This window comes from Lacerta agilis, chromosome 6 (assembly GCF_009819535.1).
Source record: "Lacerta agilis isolate rLacAgi1 chromosome 6, rLacAgi1.pri, whole genome shotgun sequence".
Classification (NCBI taxonomy): Eukaryota; Metazoa; Chordata; class Lepidosauria; order Squamata; family Lacertidae; genus Lacerta; species Lacerta agilis.
Genome location: NC_046317.1, coordinates 42150996 through 42169738, shown reverse-complemented (window position 1 = coordinate 42169738; position 18743 = coordinate 42150996). Strand labels below are relative to the sequence as shown.

General features: G+C 40.1%; 1 protein-coding gene across 1 annotated transcript in view; it reads right to left on the bottom strand.

Moving 5' to 3' along the window:
* Positions 1 to 18743, bottom strand: part of TRABD2B (TraB domain containing 2B) — a 265751-nt gene that overhangs the window by 149765 nt on the left and 97243 nt on the right. The gene's annotated exons all lie outside the window — the stretch shown is intronic.

Below are 18743 nucleotides of genomic sequence, written 5' to 3'. Positions count from 1 at the left end.
GAAGTTTCACTTAGTTTTTCATTTTTCACATTGTGCATAACACCCTGAACCATGTAGACATTTGCCTGCAGCGTTGCAAGGACTATGAAGTCAGCTGCCAATACTTTTAGCAAGGGGCTCGTACAAAACTTTCCTTTTTAGCCACAGATAATTCTTCTGGCACTGAAGTGTGCCTAATGCAGTTGGGAAAGAAAGCCTGGAGGATAGATCTGCATGTTTCCCTGTTTAATCATTTCTCACACCAATATCTGGGGGGAGGCAACATAAATCTTAAGTAATTGTATGGAAAAGTTTTTGCCTTTTTCTTTACACACACTCACACACAGAAAGAGTCACATATCTGTTATGCTGACCTGGTGTCAATGGACAATGCAAGGGAATGCAGGGGCAGCACATGCCTTTTTTGCTGCTTGAGGCGAAACGGGAATATGCCACTCTCCCACTGCTGCCCCACTGTGCCCCTCTTAGCTGCGCAATGTGGCTGCACCTGGGAAACACTAGCAGCAGCAGCAGCCTTCCCAGGAACCAGTGCCACTGCTGGCCTCACTGGCAACAGAGGCAGTGGGGTGAACAGCGGAGTCGAGGTGGGTGCTGCCTCTTGGGATTCTGCTGCTCAAGGCGGGTGCTCCATCTTGCCTCAACAGTGGGCTGGGCCTGAGGGAATGTTTCCCTCGAACTGCTCCTTGACACCTTTGTTGCTAAGAAATCATTATGTTTATTCAGAGCAGATTCACTAAAATGAATTAATATTACACATAGTCCACATCCACACCTTATCTTTAAAGCACTATGGTACCCCTTTAAACAAGCATGGCTTCCCCCAAAGAATTCTGGTACAATTTCCAGAGTTTCTAACTAGGAAGAGGCATTGATTGCTAAACCACTCTGAGAACTAGCTCTGTGAGGGGAATAGGGTCCTCCTAACTATTCTCAGCCTCCTTAATAAACCACAGCTTCCAGAATTCTTTGAGGGAAGCTGTGGCGTTTGCCTTTCTAGGGTATACATATAGGAGAAGGAGTAAGTAAGGGGTTAAGTGGCTGGCCCTAGGCTAACCAATAAACAGAGAGGGGGAGGAGCTAGGGGCAGCTGAAGGAGTCAGTTAGAGTTAGAGAGCGGGGAGTTAAGGGAGTTGTTGAAGAGCAGTTGATCGAGGGAGTTGGTTGGTGGGTGGTTGTTGATTGTGAGGGTTGGTGGTGAGGTCTAGTGGTGAGCGTAGGCAGGGTTGTAACCAATTTCTTAAGTTGTTGAAGTTTTTAAATAAACACTTATTATTTTGTTTAAAATTGCACCCTGACTGTGAAAGTTATTACCAGGGAGGGGATCCTGGTTGGTGGCAGCGAAGCGCGTGGTGGCACAGGGATCAATAGTCCGTCAAACGACTGGGGACCCTGTGTGATCGCCACAGAAGCCATCACTATTTGAAGTGGTAACAAATAGTGCTTTAAGTCCATGGTATGAATAAGTTGAACACCACCCATAGTTCCAAACGAGAGTGAGGGAGGGGGTAACATTTGCTTTACAGTCTACCCCGGACACTAAAATGTCTTAGGTCAGGTTTGGTCTGAATTCTGACCTAGCTGACAAAACTCAAGCAAGAAAGTGATTCTGGAACTGAAGTAAATAAATGAAAAGATATCAACGAAAAATCTGGCTGCCAATAGCCCACTTTATGTCAGAATAAACGAGTCAGCAAAAAAAGAGAAAAACTGATTCCCATAATAGCCCCAAACGTTATCATGACTGCAGAATGTGCCAATACCAGAGGCTTCAAATGAGCAAATAAAATCCCCATATAACACAGGGAACGTTTTTGTTTTACTGAACCCAGCTGTATATCAGTTTATATCCTGAGCATAAGTGTTGATAACCCCAGTGGTTTTATTCAGCCTATTGTAACTGTTGAGGCAGCCACACTGCTATAATAACTCAACTTAGTGGGAGAGAAGGGTTAAAAGTCCGTGGTGAGCTCAATAGAACGAATCAAGTTTAAAATGATATCTAGAAAGCATCTGTAACAAAATGCAAGACTGGTTGTTCAACTTTCCCACCTCTACTGGAGGTTAGCATTTTGTTGCAGCAGGATTAACAATGTTGCTTTGCTGAAGACCAAACTGGTTCTATTGTTTCATACTAGCCCTGCAGGGCCTAGAATCCAGTCTCTCGTGTTAAGCCCTTGCAATTCATCTTTCACTGGTATCCAGAATATGAGTTTATTTCACTTTTAAAAAACTGCAGAGATGTGAAGTAGGTGTGTACTAGTTCATTACGGAGTGTGAATAGCAAAAACGACCAATAAGAGAAGGAAGAATGGCAAGTTTAGAATAGGCTATGGCAGCAAATATGTGTATGTATTTCTTTAAACAAAATAAAAGACTTTCTCAAGTATCTTAAAGTACAGCTATAGGAAAAATGGAAAATGACTGTCCTTTCCTACCTACCTCAAGACAAACAGAAGCAGTTGGAGATACAGTAGCCACACATATTTTAGTTGAATTGATTATACAGTTTAGGTGAGCGTGCCAGGGAATTGGAAGAAATTGCTTAGGGAATGAGTGAAGCTATCCATCCTTTGGGGTGCTTTAAATAAAAGCTGGAAAAACATTTGTTATGATTCTTCTGGTGCAGGATTTAGTTTCTCATGTCATTACAAAGAAGCTGATTTCAACCACTGGGTCAGTTCTTTCTGATGATGGTCTCAATATAAATGAGTTTAACTTTCTGTTTCCATATCATCTGCCATTAACTAATATAGTCACTTGGATCAGCAAATCACTTCTTCCTTGATCGGCAGATTACTCCATCCTTTCTAATTTGATAGATACTCACTGAGAAAAAGATGGCTAGATTGAGGGTGCAATAGCGGCTACTCTGACCACAGCACAAACTCCCCTAGCAGACAAAACTAGTTCCCAAACCATTTCCCATATGAACTTAACATAAACGTTACACCAAACAACCACATGATTCTCAAGGTAGAAAGCAGAGACTCACCACACCATCTGCATGTGACACAAGTTGCAAAAGAGCAAATACATTATGTAAGAATGCCACACATCATGAGAGGAGTGTGACTTAGTTTGTGAAAAGAGTGCCTTTCAAAAAACAAAACAAAACATAGGTGAGATTCATGAATGCCCACATTATACCTAAATTGCTCTGTAAACAATAGGTCTTCCAGTTCAGTCCAAATTTTTCTTCAGCCAGATCACCCTAACTGACTGGAAGTCACCTGTCCACTAACTGATAGATATCTACTGATTTGGAAAATTGCATAGAGCGAAGAGGATTTGCCCATTTCTCAAGTTGTGAGAGCAGATCTTCACCATAAGGTAAATAAATCAAGTCAGACAAGAACAGAAGTCAAAACATTCTGTAGGGGGAAAAGACAACTCAAAAGGGGACAAAGCCTGCACATTTACACAAGGTAACTCCTGAGAATTACATAGGATTTTACTTACAGCATTCTGAGCTACTTAAGAGCTGGCACAGCTTCATGCCAACCAATGAGGGAGCTTGTAATCAATCCGTCTCTCAGAAAATAAAAATGCCACATGAGTAATCATAAATGGTGCAAAATACCTTGTGCCATTCAGTTTGAGTTTCTTTATCTGCCAGTTTATCATTTTCCTCGCCCACAGAAGAATGTTTTCTGTTCAAATCCATCAGACATGTGGTTAAAACAGCAATTGGACATGTATCATGGCATGTTGTGTGCATTGGTGGTGGTGTGGGAATTGTATTTCTCTTTCTCTGGCTACAGTAGGCATTCTCCAGAATGAGAGGCCAAATAAAAAAGCTCTACATTCGCTTTGCTCATTAGGGAAATTCCCCTCCCCCAGCCAAATATCTTGTTAGTGATGGCCTTGATTCAACCCAAAAGTAGTTTGGGGCTATAACAAAGACAACACTCCGGCTAGTTCAGCATTGTGGTGAAAATTCCTCAGCATTTTTGTGTGTGTTGCTTTCTTTTATCCATTTCATTCTCCCACCCACCCTGTTCAGTATCTCACAATCCTTTGCTATGACAGAGATTTATTGCATGGCAAAATGTTGAGGCTCTTGCGGTGGGTTTTTTCTTCTTCCCAAAAATAAAAAATAAAAATCCCTGGGATAGATGTGGTTAACCATTTGCTGAAATCAGGGTTTGAGCACTAGCAAGGCAAACTACAGAGACAATCTTACTAAGCAAGATTATATAAACCCCATAACTTTCAAGTTCATCCATCCTCACATGCACACACCACCAACATGTTACTTCTGAATGGAATGGCAGCAGGTCAACAGCTGTTTCTCCCTCCCAGACTCCTTCATTTTCAAAACTAACCTATGGGGCAAAGAGGTTCCTTTCAGTGGTTTGCTTGTTTTCCTCAGGGGAGTCAATGAATTCACCCACCCACACGAATACACAATAAACTTTACAGATGACAGAGGACGACTAGTGGTTATCTTCTGCAGGAACTTAAAACTCCTTGGTCTAATTCACAATCCCAACGGGTTTTTGAGAGCATAGATACCACAAACCACAGTTTTGGCAGAGCACATTCAAGTCTCTTAAACAGGATGTGCAATAATCAAAACATGCAGATGAGGATCCAAAGAACATGTTCGGGTGTCACAGGGTCTCCCCACACACCACACAGGAGGTTTTCTCAGTATTTTGCCCTCCCACTGCTCTGCAAGCAGCAGCTTTTGCATTGTGAGATCAGCCAGGTTTGAAGTTCTTCAGAATTCCAGGGATGGCTTGCTCTGTAGCACAAGAGATTGGTGTGGTATAGGCAGGACTTCTGGAACTCACTGGAACTCAGTTCCAGCACCTCTGAAGTGGATGCCATTGCCGTTGTAAGAGAACAAGGGAGGTGTGAATTCTGGCACTTCTTTTTCTAGAAAAGTAGCACTGGGGAAAGGGTCCCAGAAGGCCCACTGTGCATGACATGCACAGCTCAACTAGTGAGTCACACTAACATTTGTCAGATAAAAATAAGTGCCCTTGTTTCCATTAAAATCATAGTGAGGCAAAAAGAAAGCTTTATGAATGGTTGGGGTCTGGAAATGCTGAAAACTTAACTTCAAAATGTGGATTTCCAGATCATCCAACCCCCCCACCCCACCCCACATTTTATAGTGTGTGTTTGTGTGTGTGTGTGTATCACCTACACCTCATCTCTCATTCACTATTGCTTTCATAATTTCAAAACTCAGCTGATTCTACCAAAGCTATTGAACATGGCAGTGAATCAAGAAAGACTTGAACTGCATTAGACAAACAGGTACACTAATTACTGCGGGATCAGACCAATGGGCCATCTAGTCCATCAGCCTTTACTTGCCGTGACTGACCAGATGCCATGGGGAAGCTTGCAAGCTGAAAATGAGCATGATAGCACTGTGATTCCCAGCAACTGCCATTCCCTGCTTCTGGCAATGGAGGTAGAACCTAAGCAATGTGGCTGGTAACCACTGATAACCTTGTCCATGGATTTATCAAATCCTATTTTAAAGCCAAGAGACTGGGATATTCTACTATTATGTAAACCTGTGGTTCAAACCATCAGCTGGTACTCAGAGTGAGAAAATAGGAGCTGCATCTACAGTGGTACCTCGGTTTATGAACTTAATCTGTTCCGGAAGTACGTTCTTAAACCGAAGCCATTCTCAATCTGAAGCACGCTTTCCCTAATGAGGCCTCCTGACTGCCAGTGCCCTTCCACCATTCGGATTCCGTTCTTAGACTGAGGTAAAGTTTGCAAACCAGGACACTACTTCCGGTTTTGCGGAGTTCGTAAACCAAATAGTTCGTAAACAGGGCTGTTCTTAAAATGAGGCACCACTGTACTGAAAAAGTACAGCAGGAAGGTGACACAAATATGGTTGCAGAAAGGGCATCATGTGGGGTGTGGGAGAGGACCAGTTGCCAACAGGAAAGGCTCAGTGAAGAATGACATCTGAGGACTTCATGTTGGAGAGGAAATAGTATTTTTTAACAAAACACTACATAATATTTAAACACAACATTCTCAATTCCTCTTATGCAGGAAATCTTGCAATGGTGATTCTTCCCTACCTGCAAAAAAAATGAGATTATCACAAACACCCACTCATGTCAGAAATAATACATATGTTACAATACATTTTTTACATATAATTGTGTTTGTGTATGTATACAGACGGGATGTAAGCCTGATACTTAAAAGTACTTAGAACAATAGATTGAACCAGATGGTGGTATAATCCCAAAGGGAAGCATAATGGAATAATGCAGAACTTCTGGCATGAAGTAGCTCAAGTCTGAGAGGCGGATAAATCTCTTACAGTCAGGCACAATGTCGAGGCATTAACTTTCCCTTCTTAAGTGAATAGCTGAAGTAATATTTAGTTTATGAGGCAGTCTTCAAGTTTCCTTTGTCAACTTTGCCCTAATGCTGCTATTAGCGCATTATTCCCTTCATTTTGTTTCCTGAACACATCTTCCTCAGAGGTGATCAATACAATGATAAGAGTCATGATCTCCATATGCATATATTTCCATGCTGAAGTACCTGTTTTCCAGTAACTAGATTCCTTTCACAAAACATTTATATAGTTAGGGGCAAGTGATGTTTAAATATAACACTGCCAATTGGGTAGGCAGCAGTAACATATTACTGTTCATATACTTAGTTCCAAAACCCTTAAGTGCTGGAAGAAAATAGTCTAAATCCATTAAGAACATTCTGCAAACACACCAGAGTTGATAGAATCAGATCTGGAAAGCTTTCATAGCAAAAAGAATGTCTTTTAGTATAGCCATCTTACCATAGTACATGACTTTCATAAAAATCAACTAACTTTTGTAAGGATGCCTATTAAAAAGTTCAAGTTCTAAAAAGGAATTAAAGATTTGCTTATAAAGTCAATATACACTAATGATATATTCATGACCGTGAGTGTGACTCAGGCTGACATCTGGCTTTTTAAAGTCCAACAACAACAACAATAACAACAAAATGCTTCTCTCAGATGACAACCACACCAGATAATGTTAGGTCATAATATAACTGGAAATGTAAAATATAGCCCCATCTATTAAAATACTAAATTCACTCAGTCCCCAGCATTAGGTCTCATAAAAGTAAATGATGTGGTAACAAGATTGCACAAACTGGACAAATGCTTTTAGACAACATGGAAGCTATCTTAATCACACGTAAGCTTGGAGCAGCCAAGGAGCATGAAGGCTACAGCGATTGCTGGTATGTGGTTTGTCTGCAGCCTCCACACCCCAAATTTTCTAAATACCACAATGTTATTTTATTGGTCTGTAGTTATCTATGGGCTTAAATTTAACATTGATTGGATTGGACTCAAGAAGAAGTTATAATCTTGTAAATCTATTTGATTATCTCTCCCCCCCCCCCCCCCCCGCTCTGCAAAATGGATTTCCATCATTGTGCTTAGAGGTCTGATTCTTAGTTATCTGAAGGACTTCAGACTGATTAAACCTTCACTATCATAGCAAAGGCAAAACTAAAAAGATGTAGTTCATGTTTAGTGAATCTTCCCTCAGTGCAGTGGGTTTGATCATTGCACCTTCCAATTTTCTATTTTATTGACTGATTATCCATATCCTATTTCAGTTCATCTGTCCTCACCTGCAGATGTTAGGAGGTTTCAAATTATATTTACACTGTTAGCACATCTGTCATTTCCACTACTCTTTCTCTACTGTTTGTGCAGACTTTGCCAGAGGGATGTAAATAAGCCTAATTTGTTTTTATTTTAACATGTCAAATCCAGTTTTAATAGTTTCATTGCCAAACTGGCTAAAATATAAAACGACTTCCTTAAAGACCTTGATATATTTATTCTAAATCTCCTTCTCCTTCTTCATCAAGAGCAGATACGATTAGTTAGTGTCTTCTGGTTTTACTACTGAAACTTTCCAGCTCATAACCTTTCAGCAAACATTTGTTATATTTCTTCCCACCGTTTTCAAGTGCAACATTTTTACTTTCAGAAAGTCCACACTTTCTCTCAGTTCTGTATTCTAATACAGTATGTGGTTAGCTAAACAGATTTATCCAGATGAAACTAGAGAAAGGAAAATTTATAATATATTCAGACTCTTAAAATAATTTTTCCCTCTGGTAAATATCACAGACAGTTTTCCTAGAATTGCCTGAAATAAAATTCTTAGCAGTTATTACAAACAAACATGGAATTATTATTATTTTAATCTTTTGGGGCATGAGAATATTTTCCAGTGGAATGATTGATTTTTCTATTCACATACAATAACCCTTACAGTATGATCGCTATATACAGCAATACATTCTTGCCCAATTACTAATGCTAACCATAACACTGCCTGAACCATTTGTTTGTCTGTAGCTCTAGACTCTAGCCTTCCTAACAATACTAATCAATGGACTCATAGAAGATTGGGAAAAGTCTGACTCGTTGACTAACTGATGGCATCACACAATACAACACAATTTACAATAGACTTGTCTGAGTGTTTGGGACCATTAAAAATATAAGCACCTGGCTGCATTTGACCAAAGGTCCATCTATACCAGTATCCAACAGTGAGTGGCCAAGTGTAGTGATTACAGGGCATGAAGACAAAGGTTCATCTCCATTGTTTGCACCGCAGCCACAGAGGTACACTGCTGCTGAGCATGGGACATTCCATTTAGCTACAACAGGTAATAACTGTAGATAGGTGGTTTTAACAAATACATTCATGAAAGATTGGCCTATGTCAATGGCCATCACCAGATCTTGCAGTGGTTAATTCTACACATTTGTGTTGTGTAAAGAAGTCCTTCTCATAACAGTCAGTTAGTGTCAGTCTATCACTTGGTGACCCACAAGTTATAATATTATGACAGGTGATTGATTGATTGATTGATTGACAGATAGGTATCTATTATATACCGGTCTCTGTCTGCTTGTATGCCTAGCTAAGAGACAGGCAAATTTTATTTATTTAGGTCATAATAAAATCCTTTGAATAGTCAGTATTCAGAGCTTTCATATTCTATAGACTAATTCATCAAGCAAGCAATTCACTAATGGTGTGATTCTGTATGAGTTTACTTAGGAATGAGCCCCATTGAGTTCACTGGGAGTAAGCAGTCTTGTACCTTCCACCACCTCCAAAACATATAATCACTATCAAATTTAATCAAATGATATTGGAGGACAGGGTGATTTGCTTTTTGATAGCTTTGGTAGATCGGTAAGAGACAATACATATTGCATAGACCTTCTCTTTTAAAATGTGCTTTAACTACTGCATGCTGACTACCAAAAAGAGAAACTACTGGACTCCAAATGCCATTTTGTCTTGTGATAGAAGAAGGCTTCCATCATGTAAACTGGAGATAAAGTTTAGGCAGTCTCTCTGTTTCCATCAAAAGCTGAATAGTTAAAAATGTGAGGATGGAGGAGTTCCGTTTCCTTTTGACCCCACCTTCCTTTTCCCAACACAGTTTTTTAAAGAAATGCCATGGGGAGGAGAAGTGGTGGGATAAGCGTGGATGTGGGTGCTCTCAAAGATGTGTGAAGTATCATTTTTCACAATGGACATTTTCATAACAGTGACTTCAACTGCCTTCTCATTGACTGGGTAAATGTATGCTTAGGCCACCACAGAGAGACAAATTTTTTAGATTAAAAATATGAAGAAGTGAGGAACAGACTTGCTTAATAGACCATTTCCTACTCACTAAGTACCTGAGAACCTCACATTTGTTTTGCCATGAATAATGCCAATAAGCATAGTCCATCTTCAGCAGCCCTGTGTGGTTAAGGTGCGTAAGTTCAATCATGAGCAAATAATGTGGTCAGCATGAGATCTGCTTTTCTGTGATTCTCTGTCCCCAATGGTTCATGCACTTATTTTCTGCTAAGTCAACGTTTGTGGCATGCCTCTTACACAGATGTTTCTCCTCATTGGTTTAAAGGCAAAATAACTCTCAGTTCCTTAGAAGACTTCTGGTGGAGCAAATATCAACCTAGGCAATGGTCTGTGCTATCAGCATGAATGCACCCAAATATGTTACCAAACAATTAAATCTTATAAAGATAAAAATCCAGTTACAGGTGGGTAGCCGTGTTGGTCTGCCATAGTCAAAACAAAATCGAAAATTCTTTCTAGTAGCACCTTAGAGACCAACTGAGTTTGTTCCTGGTATGAGCTTTCGTGTGCATGCACACTTCTTCAGATACACTGAAACAGAAGTCACCAGATCCCCACTATATTTAAGGATCTGGTGACTTCTGTTCAGTGTATCTGAAGAAGTGTGCATGCACACGAAAGCTCATACCAGGAACAAACTCAGTTGGTCTCTAAGGTGCTACTAGAAAGAATTTCGAAAGATAAAATGTAAGTATTTTCAAATTGTAGGAATAGGCTTCTAGATCCTGCGGAAATAATTACTTGCCTTCTTCTGTACTATGACCTGAAGATTACTTCATGTACACACATTCATTCCCATCTGTCTGGTGCCGGAGGGGGCAGTTTATGTAATATATAAGGAAATTAGATGGATGGGAACAATACCAATACATTATAAGGAAAAAAAAGGGTTACAAATGTGCTAGGCAGTATACATTTACACTCTGAAGAGAGATACAGCAGACAAACACTACAACTGGAAAAAGCAACAAAACTGTTTAAGGCTCCAGAATGCATGCCACGCCATTTATTATCAATTTGTTGGTTATTTAGGGTTATATCCCACTCTATCCCACTAAATCTGGGTGGAGATCAGTTAAAGATAGGAAATAAAGAGATTATTGTCAATTTAAATCCCTGCCGCTGTAATCCTGCAATCAAATCTTTTCCTAAATAGCCCTGCAGTGATTGGTATAATTATCGGGCTACAAAAATTGTAGACATGTTCATGCAAGTAGCTGTCAGTTCTCTTTGATCATTAAAAACAACAAAACAACAACAACAACAACAACAACAACAACAACAACAACAACAAGGCATGTACCATAGAATGAATGGTAGTGAAAATCAAGAGCTCTAGCATGGCAGAAGGGGCTCTAGAACTCTGTCAAATCTAGAAGGAGTTAGGATTTGGGTTAGGGTTAGGGGACCATTTTAAGCCAGAGAGGGCCACATTATTTTCTGGGCCACATGTCAGTGATGGGCAGGCAAGGGGCAAACTGGGCAAGAACAAAAAATGTGAATTTAGCTTTGTACAGTGGGTTAGCTTCCACACACATTTGCATTTATCTCTCTGACAGCAAGAGCTGTTTTGACAGTGGAATTTGCTACCAAGGAGTGTGGTGGAGTCTCCTTCTTTGGAGGTCTTTAAGTGGAGGCTTGACAGCCATCTGCAGGAATAGCTTTGATGGTGTTTCTTGCTTGGCAGGGGGTTGGACTGGATGGCCCTTGTGGTCTCTTCCAACTCTATGATTCTATCCTCCATCCAGGTAAGGAGGAAGGGGTGAAATGATTTCAAGGGCACATTCCACCCTGGGAAAAACATTCAGAGGGGCCACAGACCACAAATAGAGGGGCATGGAGGGCCACGTTTGGCCCCTGAACCTGAAATTCCCCTTACTGATCTATGTGGAGTGCTTTAGAACATAAGAAGAGCCTGTTGGTTGGACCAGGCCAGTGGCCCATATAGTCCAGCACCCTGTTCTCACAGGGGCCAACCAGATGCCTGTGGGAAGCCCACAAGAAGGAGCTACAGTACGTGCTTTTGATATTCAGGTCTAGATCACAAATGGCACGAAGATTATAATACATTCCTGACTTATAAAGGAAACCAGAGAAGACATCACTTGCAGCTTCTTACCAGAGAGGCCTACACCTGACAGGAAAAAAACCTACAAAAAAGTCTAAAGAAAGAACCCCTGCAAATATATGGGCATCCAGGGAGGGAAGGGGAGATTAAAGAAAATACATGATAGCTGTTCTCAAAAATCTCAAGGCTGCTTAGAGGAGAAATAATGCATATCAGGGCCACCAAGGGAAAATAAGAAATAATGGTTTTAAAATTGTTACACCACAAAATGGCTGGAAATTGGAACAAGCTGCCTAGTTAGGTTGCAGATATTTTTCTACAGAGGCTTTTATGGAAGGTTCTGTGGATGTCTGCCAGAGCAGTGGTTTTATTTTGCTTTTGCAGGTTCCTTTGCTTCAGCTTTGTGTCACTGACTCTGCAGCCATCTCAGGAGATCTGCAGCATGGCTTGTGTGTGTTTTCCCCCCCTTGGAAAACTGCTACCATAGCTGCTGAAGTATAGTTAACATGGACGGTGGAAAATAGACTGGACTTTGGAACATACCGTAGGTAGCTGTCTTGTTGTTGTTGTTGTTCAGTCGTTCAGTCGTGTCTGACTCTTCGTGACCCCATGGACCAGAGCACGCCAGGCACGCCTATCCTTCACTGCCTCTCGCAGTTTGGCCAAACTCATGTTAGTAGCTTCAAGAACACTGTCCCAACCATCTCATCCTCTGTCGTCCCCTTCTCCTTGTGCCCTCCATCTTTCCCAACAGCTTGTCTTAGATGGAGGCAGAACATTGATCTATCTAGCTCAGGCACAGGCAAACTTAGCCCTCCAGATGTTCTCTAACAGGACCAGTCGTCAGGGATGATGGGAATTGTAGTCCCAAAACATCTGGAGGGCCAAGTTTTGCCTATGCCTGATCTAGCTCAATATTGTCTACATTGATTGGTAGTGGTTCTCCAGGGTTTCAGGTTTGGCACTTTCCCAATCCTATCTAGGGATTTAAGGTGGAACCTGTTCCATGCAAAGCAGATGTTCTACAGCTGAGCTGTAGTTTTATTGAATAAACTGACTAGATTTACTGGTGGGATCCAAAGTGCCGTGGTTGGTGTTCTTTACTCCTTTACTCCATGGTCTGAGTTATGTTGCTCTCTATGAGTCAAAGGACAAGATGGTGCTCAGCTCCTCAGCAAATACAACGTGCTGATAATCATACTGACTGGACTGGCAACTGAATCTTATTTGAACAGTGGCAGTGGGATAGCATCCAGGCTAGTTTACGGGATGCATGGCATAGCTCTGATCTCCTGAGGCGAATAGCAGAGGGCTTGGGAGACCCATTATCTTCCACCTGAGGTAATTGTCTCACTTTGCCTAATGGCAGGTCTGGCCCTGTCATGCTGTTTCTGCTGGAAGAGAAAATTGATACACGCTGCAACATGCATGCCTCTCTGGATCCCGGCCACTATAATTCTTTTATATTTGTATCCCACGTTTTGACAGAATCCCCTAAGTCACTCATATCATGGGTATAGGGCAACTGTACTATGCAACCTTCACATTCCAAAATTTAAACGACAAAACTAATGCCCCTATGAATAAAGGAAGCAACAAGTATAAGGGAAAAGATCAAAAGAAGATTTTTCTTCTTTTGTTTCAACATTGTGACCCTTTTATTGGTGTAGCACTTAGTGTGCTGTAGATTTCATAGTCAGTTTTTCATATTGATCATCTAAAATCTCAATCACACATCCATACTTCAATAACCTTCAATCTCACCTCCTAGCAGTTATCTTTGAATAAAGTGGAATGTGTAATAACTACATATTTTAAGAGTTAAATAAATGTGAATGGTGACCTGAGTGTGCTATACAAGTGCTGGGTCTACATTTTGCAGGTTTGCTGTTTCTCAGCGGATCATGTGAATGCAAGTGATAAACAAAAGAGGTCCACTTCCATGGTAGTCAATTCAGAATTTTCATAGCAATAAATTTCCATCTAAAATCAGCACCAGGCTAACAAAAAGAACATGAAGACCTTTGAGAAGGCTTTTTCCTGAGAGTTTCTCTGACATATACAGACTATATTTTTGTAGCCTGGAGAATGATAAAGACATATAGCTGCAGCTTCATTCAGAAATGTGTCCTGGAAATCTCATCTTCCTGCCACAATGATGTTTCCAAATGCGTGTCCTAGCTCATGAAATTGAAAAAGCAACAATGTTCCCATCCATCTCCCCAAAACAAGTCATAATAATTCAGGTCTCGTGAGCAAATTGCCACTGGCACAACACAAGGCTGATAAAGGGAGGAGATTTTAGTCTCATTTCCCATTTTCAAGCTCAGCATCTTCTATTATTTCCTTGTTGCTTTAAATAATTCCATCTTATCTATGCTATGAAGCAAGTACTGTGGCTTTGTTACTCCTTCAGATAACTTTTTGTTATTGCAAAAAGAATTCTTGAAGCTACATGGCTGCCACAATTTAGTAAAGGACAGTAAACATAAAACAATCTATGGGCATCTCTGATATCAGTGTTTGTCTCAGACAATACTTAATTTGGGGCTGCTATAACTGGAGATTGTACAGTCGTACCTCGTGTTACGAACGCTGCGTGTTGCGTTTGTCACAGGTTACGAACCCAGAAGTACCGGAACGGGTTACTTCCGGGTTCGGCGGTTCACGCATGCACAGACATGTCAAATGCCATCATGCACATGCACAAAAGCGCCGAATTGCGCAATGAGCATGCGCAGACGCGGCGCTCAGGATGTGGACTGCTCATGATGCGAACGGGGCTCCAGAACGGATCCCGTTCGCATCCAGAGGTACCACTGTACAACATTTCTGGATTCTAGTCATGAATTTCAGCAGACCTATAATACTTGCTTCAGTATAAGACAAGTGTTACCACCCCCAAAATTCTTTTCTGGTTTAGATTAATATCCAGACTAAAGAGGACCTTGCACTGAAACTACCAATGATTAGATGAAAATATATATAACAAAGACATGAGACATCAGCACCAACACTCACTCAGGGACTGGTCCATCAATGACAAGCAACTCAATTTGTTGAGAATAAACAAGCATGCTGGGGCACACTGAGAAAATGATGGCCACTTCACCCCTCACTTGGTTCCTGCCATACTACAGGGAGTTATGTATAAACCTGGGCTTGTGAGTTGTCTCACTCCAAACAAACCATGAGTTGAAACCATGAGCTGTTCTTGGCTTACTGCTCATTGCTAGTTTGAGGAAGACAAGAGCCTGGTTTATATACATAATGCTGTACCCAATTATGGCTTAGTTCCAGGTAGCACAGCAGCTGAAGAAGTGGGGGAAAGAGTAAAGAGGCTACCATTTTCTCAAACTGGTCAATCACACTAAGCCATAGTTCAGCTTAGTGTTATGTGATAACTGAGCCAAACCAATAAATTAAATGGGAAGCCCTAATGGTTTAGATAAATGCATAGGTTGCTGCCTTTTTTTAATTGCAGTAGGTGTGATGCAGGGAGAAGAAAAGCTTTGGGGGAAACACACATGAAAAAGACCATAGAATACACATATAAGTCTAATTTGAGGTTAGAAAATATTTGGCCCTCCTGCTGTTGCTGGACTACAACTCCCATCTACAGCCATTTGCCATGCTGACTGGGGCTGATGCAAGTTGGAAACTAGCAATATGTGACAGTCACAGCTTCCTCATCCCTGCTCTACTGTATTGGTTAAGAATTTGCTTGTCAAAAATGTGAAGACTCTCGACACACTTAAAGTGTTGGTAGCAACATATTTTAAACTTGTTTCTCAATACAAGGAGGCCCATTTTTCCACGAGAGAGGGGTGCTTGGTTTTCCTTATGTGCAAGATACAGGAAGTCACTTAGTTTCCATTATGCTTTGCTTCCCTACAAATCTCTCCAAACTGTCATAGAACAAAATCCTGTAATGTAAACAGAAAGCCTGTGTTGGAGCAGGGAAGAAATGGAAAATGGATTTGAAGAATAATCCAAAACCCACTGAAAGGAATAGGGGAAAAAATGCTTATTTTTCAAGTTGATGCCCTGCTTTGAGGGTATGAAGAATCTATTAGCACAAGAGTTCTGCACATGTCTAGACATCTTTATTCCATGCTCAAAAATACATTGCAAAGAATGTAATAAACCCCTTTGCCCTTTAGAAAAGTGTATTCTGGCCAAACCAACCACTTCACCAAAAGAAATGAAACCATCTTTGTGGAATTGAATTCATTTTGGATACTGGCTGGCTGGCATTACAGACTATTGGTATAGTTTCTTTAATGATGAATATATTCTGTAAAAAATATAGGCAGGGCCATTTTAATTCCAATAATCATGGGAGAGGAGCTGAAACCACAAACATATTTGCTACAAAAATGTGACAGAATTGTATCAAATGTGGGCCAGGATCCCAATAACATTGCAACTAATTCAGTAAGCCTAAGGGCACTTTGGGACATATATTTCTTGAAATGCACCCCCTATGCTGGGTGACAAATCATTTCTGAAATTAAGACTAAAAAAATTAAATTGCATTAGGTGTACTATTATATTTATTATCAAGATAACTTTGCGAGCTTAGTCTAAAAATCAGCATGTTATCTTTAGAGCAGTGTTTACTCGTGTACTCTTCGAACCATAACCATTGTGACCTTAATTTCTGATGTGTTTTGATATCTTATTGCCGCAGTTAATTTTGCCAGTTCTATAAATTCTGTTAATTTATATAGCCAATCCTCTTTTGTGGGTATATAATTTCCCTTCAGATCTTTGCAAGGAGTAACCTGGCTGCTGCAGTTGCATAAAAGAATATTTTTTCCCCCTGTCTTGTGGTATCTCACCTCCTACTATACTCAGTAAGAAAGACTCAGGTTATTTTTCTAAAGAAATCCTGAGCATGTTTTTTTAGTTCATCATGGATGCAGCCCCATAATTTTTTTACTTTTTCGCAGTCCCACCATAGGTGCATTATAGTACCCTCTACTTTCATGCATTTCCAATAAAGATTGGATTTGGTCTTATATATTTTAGTGAACTTTGATGGGGTCTTCTTACCCTTTTTTCTTTCTTTTGGTTGTTATTTGTTGTTATTATGGTTGTAAAGTGTATGTGTTTGTGTATTAATGTTTGTATGAATGTCCAATCAAATAAAATAAATAATAATAAAATAAATAAATGAAATAGGGTGTCCCTTTTTATGCGTTTCTAAAAAAATCTGACCAGGAAAATCATTTTGCATCATGAAGCAGCTTTTTTTGCATTCCAGGCATGCAATATATTATTTTTTGGGGGTCAGCATCAAAAATGTAACTGCCAATTTATTTAATCATAATAAAAGTATAAAAGAGTAACAAAAAGGGGGGTTGACCTCAAACTAAAATTGTCTCCTCCCCCTTCATTAACAGGTTGAACACCTGGTAATCTGCACTACAAGCTATGGGTGAAACCCCACTAAATCTTCAATGGGATATACATAACCTAACTATGCACAGGATGCAGACCAAGGAACTGATAAAGTTAGTACAAGTGGCACAGGATACCACGGGCATGCGGGAAACTTTGCAGAAATCCACACTTTTCCAACTAATGCTTCTCACACTTTCGGTTTGCACAAAAGCTCTGATCTAAAAGTGGCACCAGGCATGTTTTCCTGGGGAGAGAATTCCACAAATGGGGAACCATCTCTGAAAAAGTCCCTTCTTCTGTTATAAAAACACACAAGCCACAGATATCAGAAAGTATGCAACTGGACATCTCTGTGTAAAAACAAGCTCAGCAATAGCAAGCATCATGCATGCTCTCATCTCTTTCATAAATACAAGCACATGCAATAAATTAAACACCATTACCTAAAATTATACTAAAAACACAAAAAATCAGGCTCTACCAATTCAAAGAGATATATGCCCATTGGGTGACAATGTTGCTCCACTGTTGGGAATTTTCATTAATTCCAATAAAGCAAAGGTTTCCCCTGCTTAATGTCAGTTGGCTTTTGATCAAGCCCTATATACATATGCTACGATGATTGCTATTTATTATTATTTTATTTTATTTAGATCAATGCCATGTGTGGTTTAGATACTAAAAACCAGGAGAACATTTTAAAAATTAAATCTTAATTAAAATCTCTTCCAAGTAGCATATCACAAATCTCTGGTCATCTGTGAGCCAGCTGGCCCATATGTTCTCTCTATAACGGAGGATTATTTTAAAGGCATAATTTGGATGGGGATTCATGAATTATTCACTGTCCATCTCTTCAAATGCAACTATTTCCTCCTTTTCACATTATTTTTTCTCCTGTAATCTCTGAGGTTATTGAATAATGGAGGCAGAAGAACCAGATGTTTTTCTTTCAAAAAGAAAAGAAGAAGAAGGAATGAAGGGGTTTAGAATTTTGCATTTAAAACAACCACATTCTGTGGCTAAAGACTGTATTCCCTGCCTTATATGCATACAGGGGGGTAGCTGTGTGCAGAGTAGGAATGGGGAGAAATTTGATTTAGTTTACATTTAAAAGTGAGTCTACCTGATTTACATTCTGAAACACTACATGAAGCAAAAATCAGCTTTTTTTGAAATTTTCACACTTCTCCGAATTTGCAATGCAGTTCTCCAGCCACACAATGTATACAAAAGTGCACATACCAGGATAAAGTTTTCATTTTTAAAAAATGCACAAGTTAGGGAAAGTAGCTTTGCAAAATGGCATACAATACGTGTTTAGTAGGATAAATTTCCTGGTGAATTTTCACGATAACTTTCTTTTTAAAAAGAGTTGTAAACGTGATTGGGAAACATGGAGAAGTTAACGTAAGATTGAAGTGGAAACAGATAAAAGGACATTGATGGATTCACTTGCCCCTAGTGGAACAAGGGTGCAGGGAGACTTGCTTGCCACACCACCACGTGCCATGCAGCAACTTGAGGCAGTATATGCAGTTGCATTATTTTAAAACCTCCTTGGAGTATAGCAGCTGCAAGAC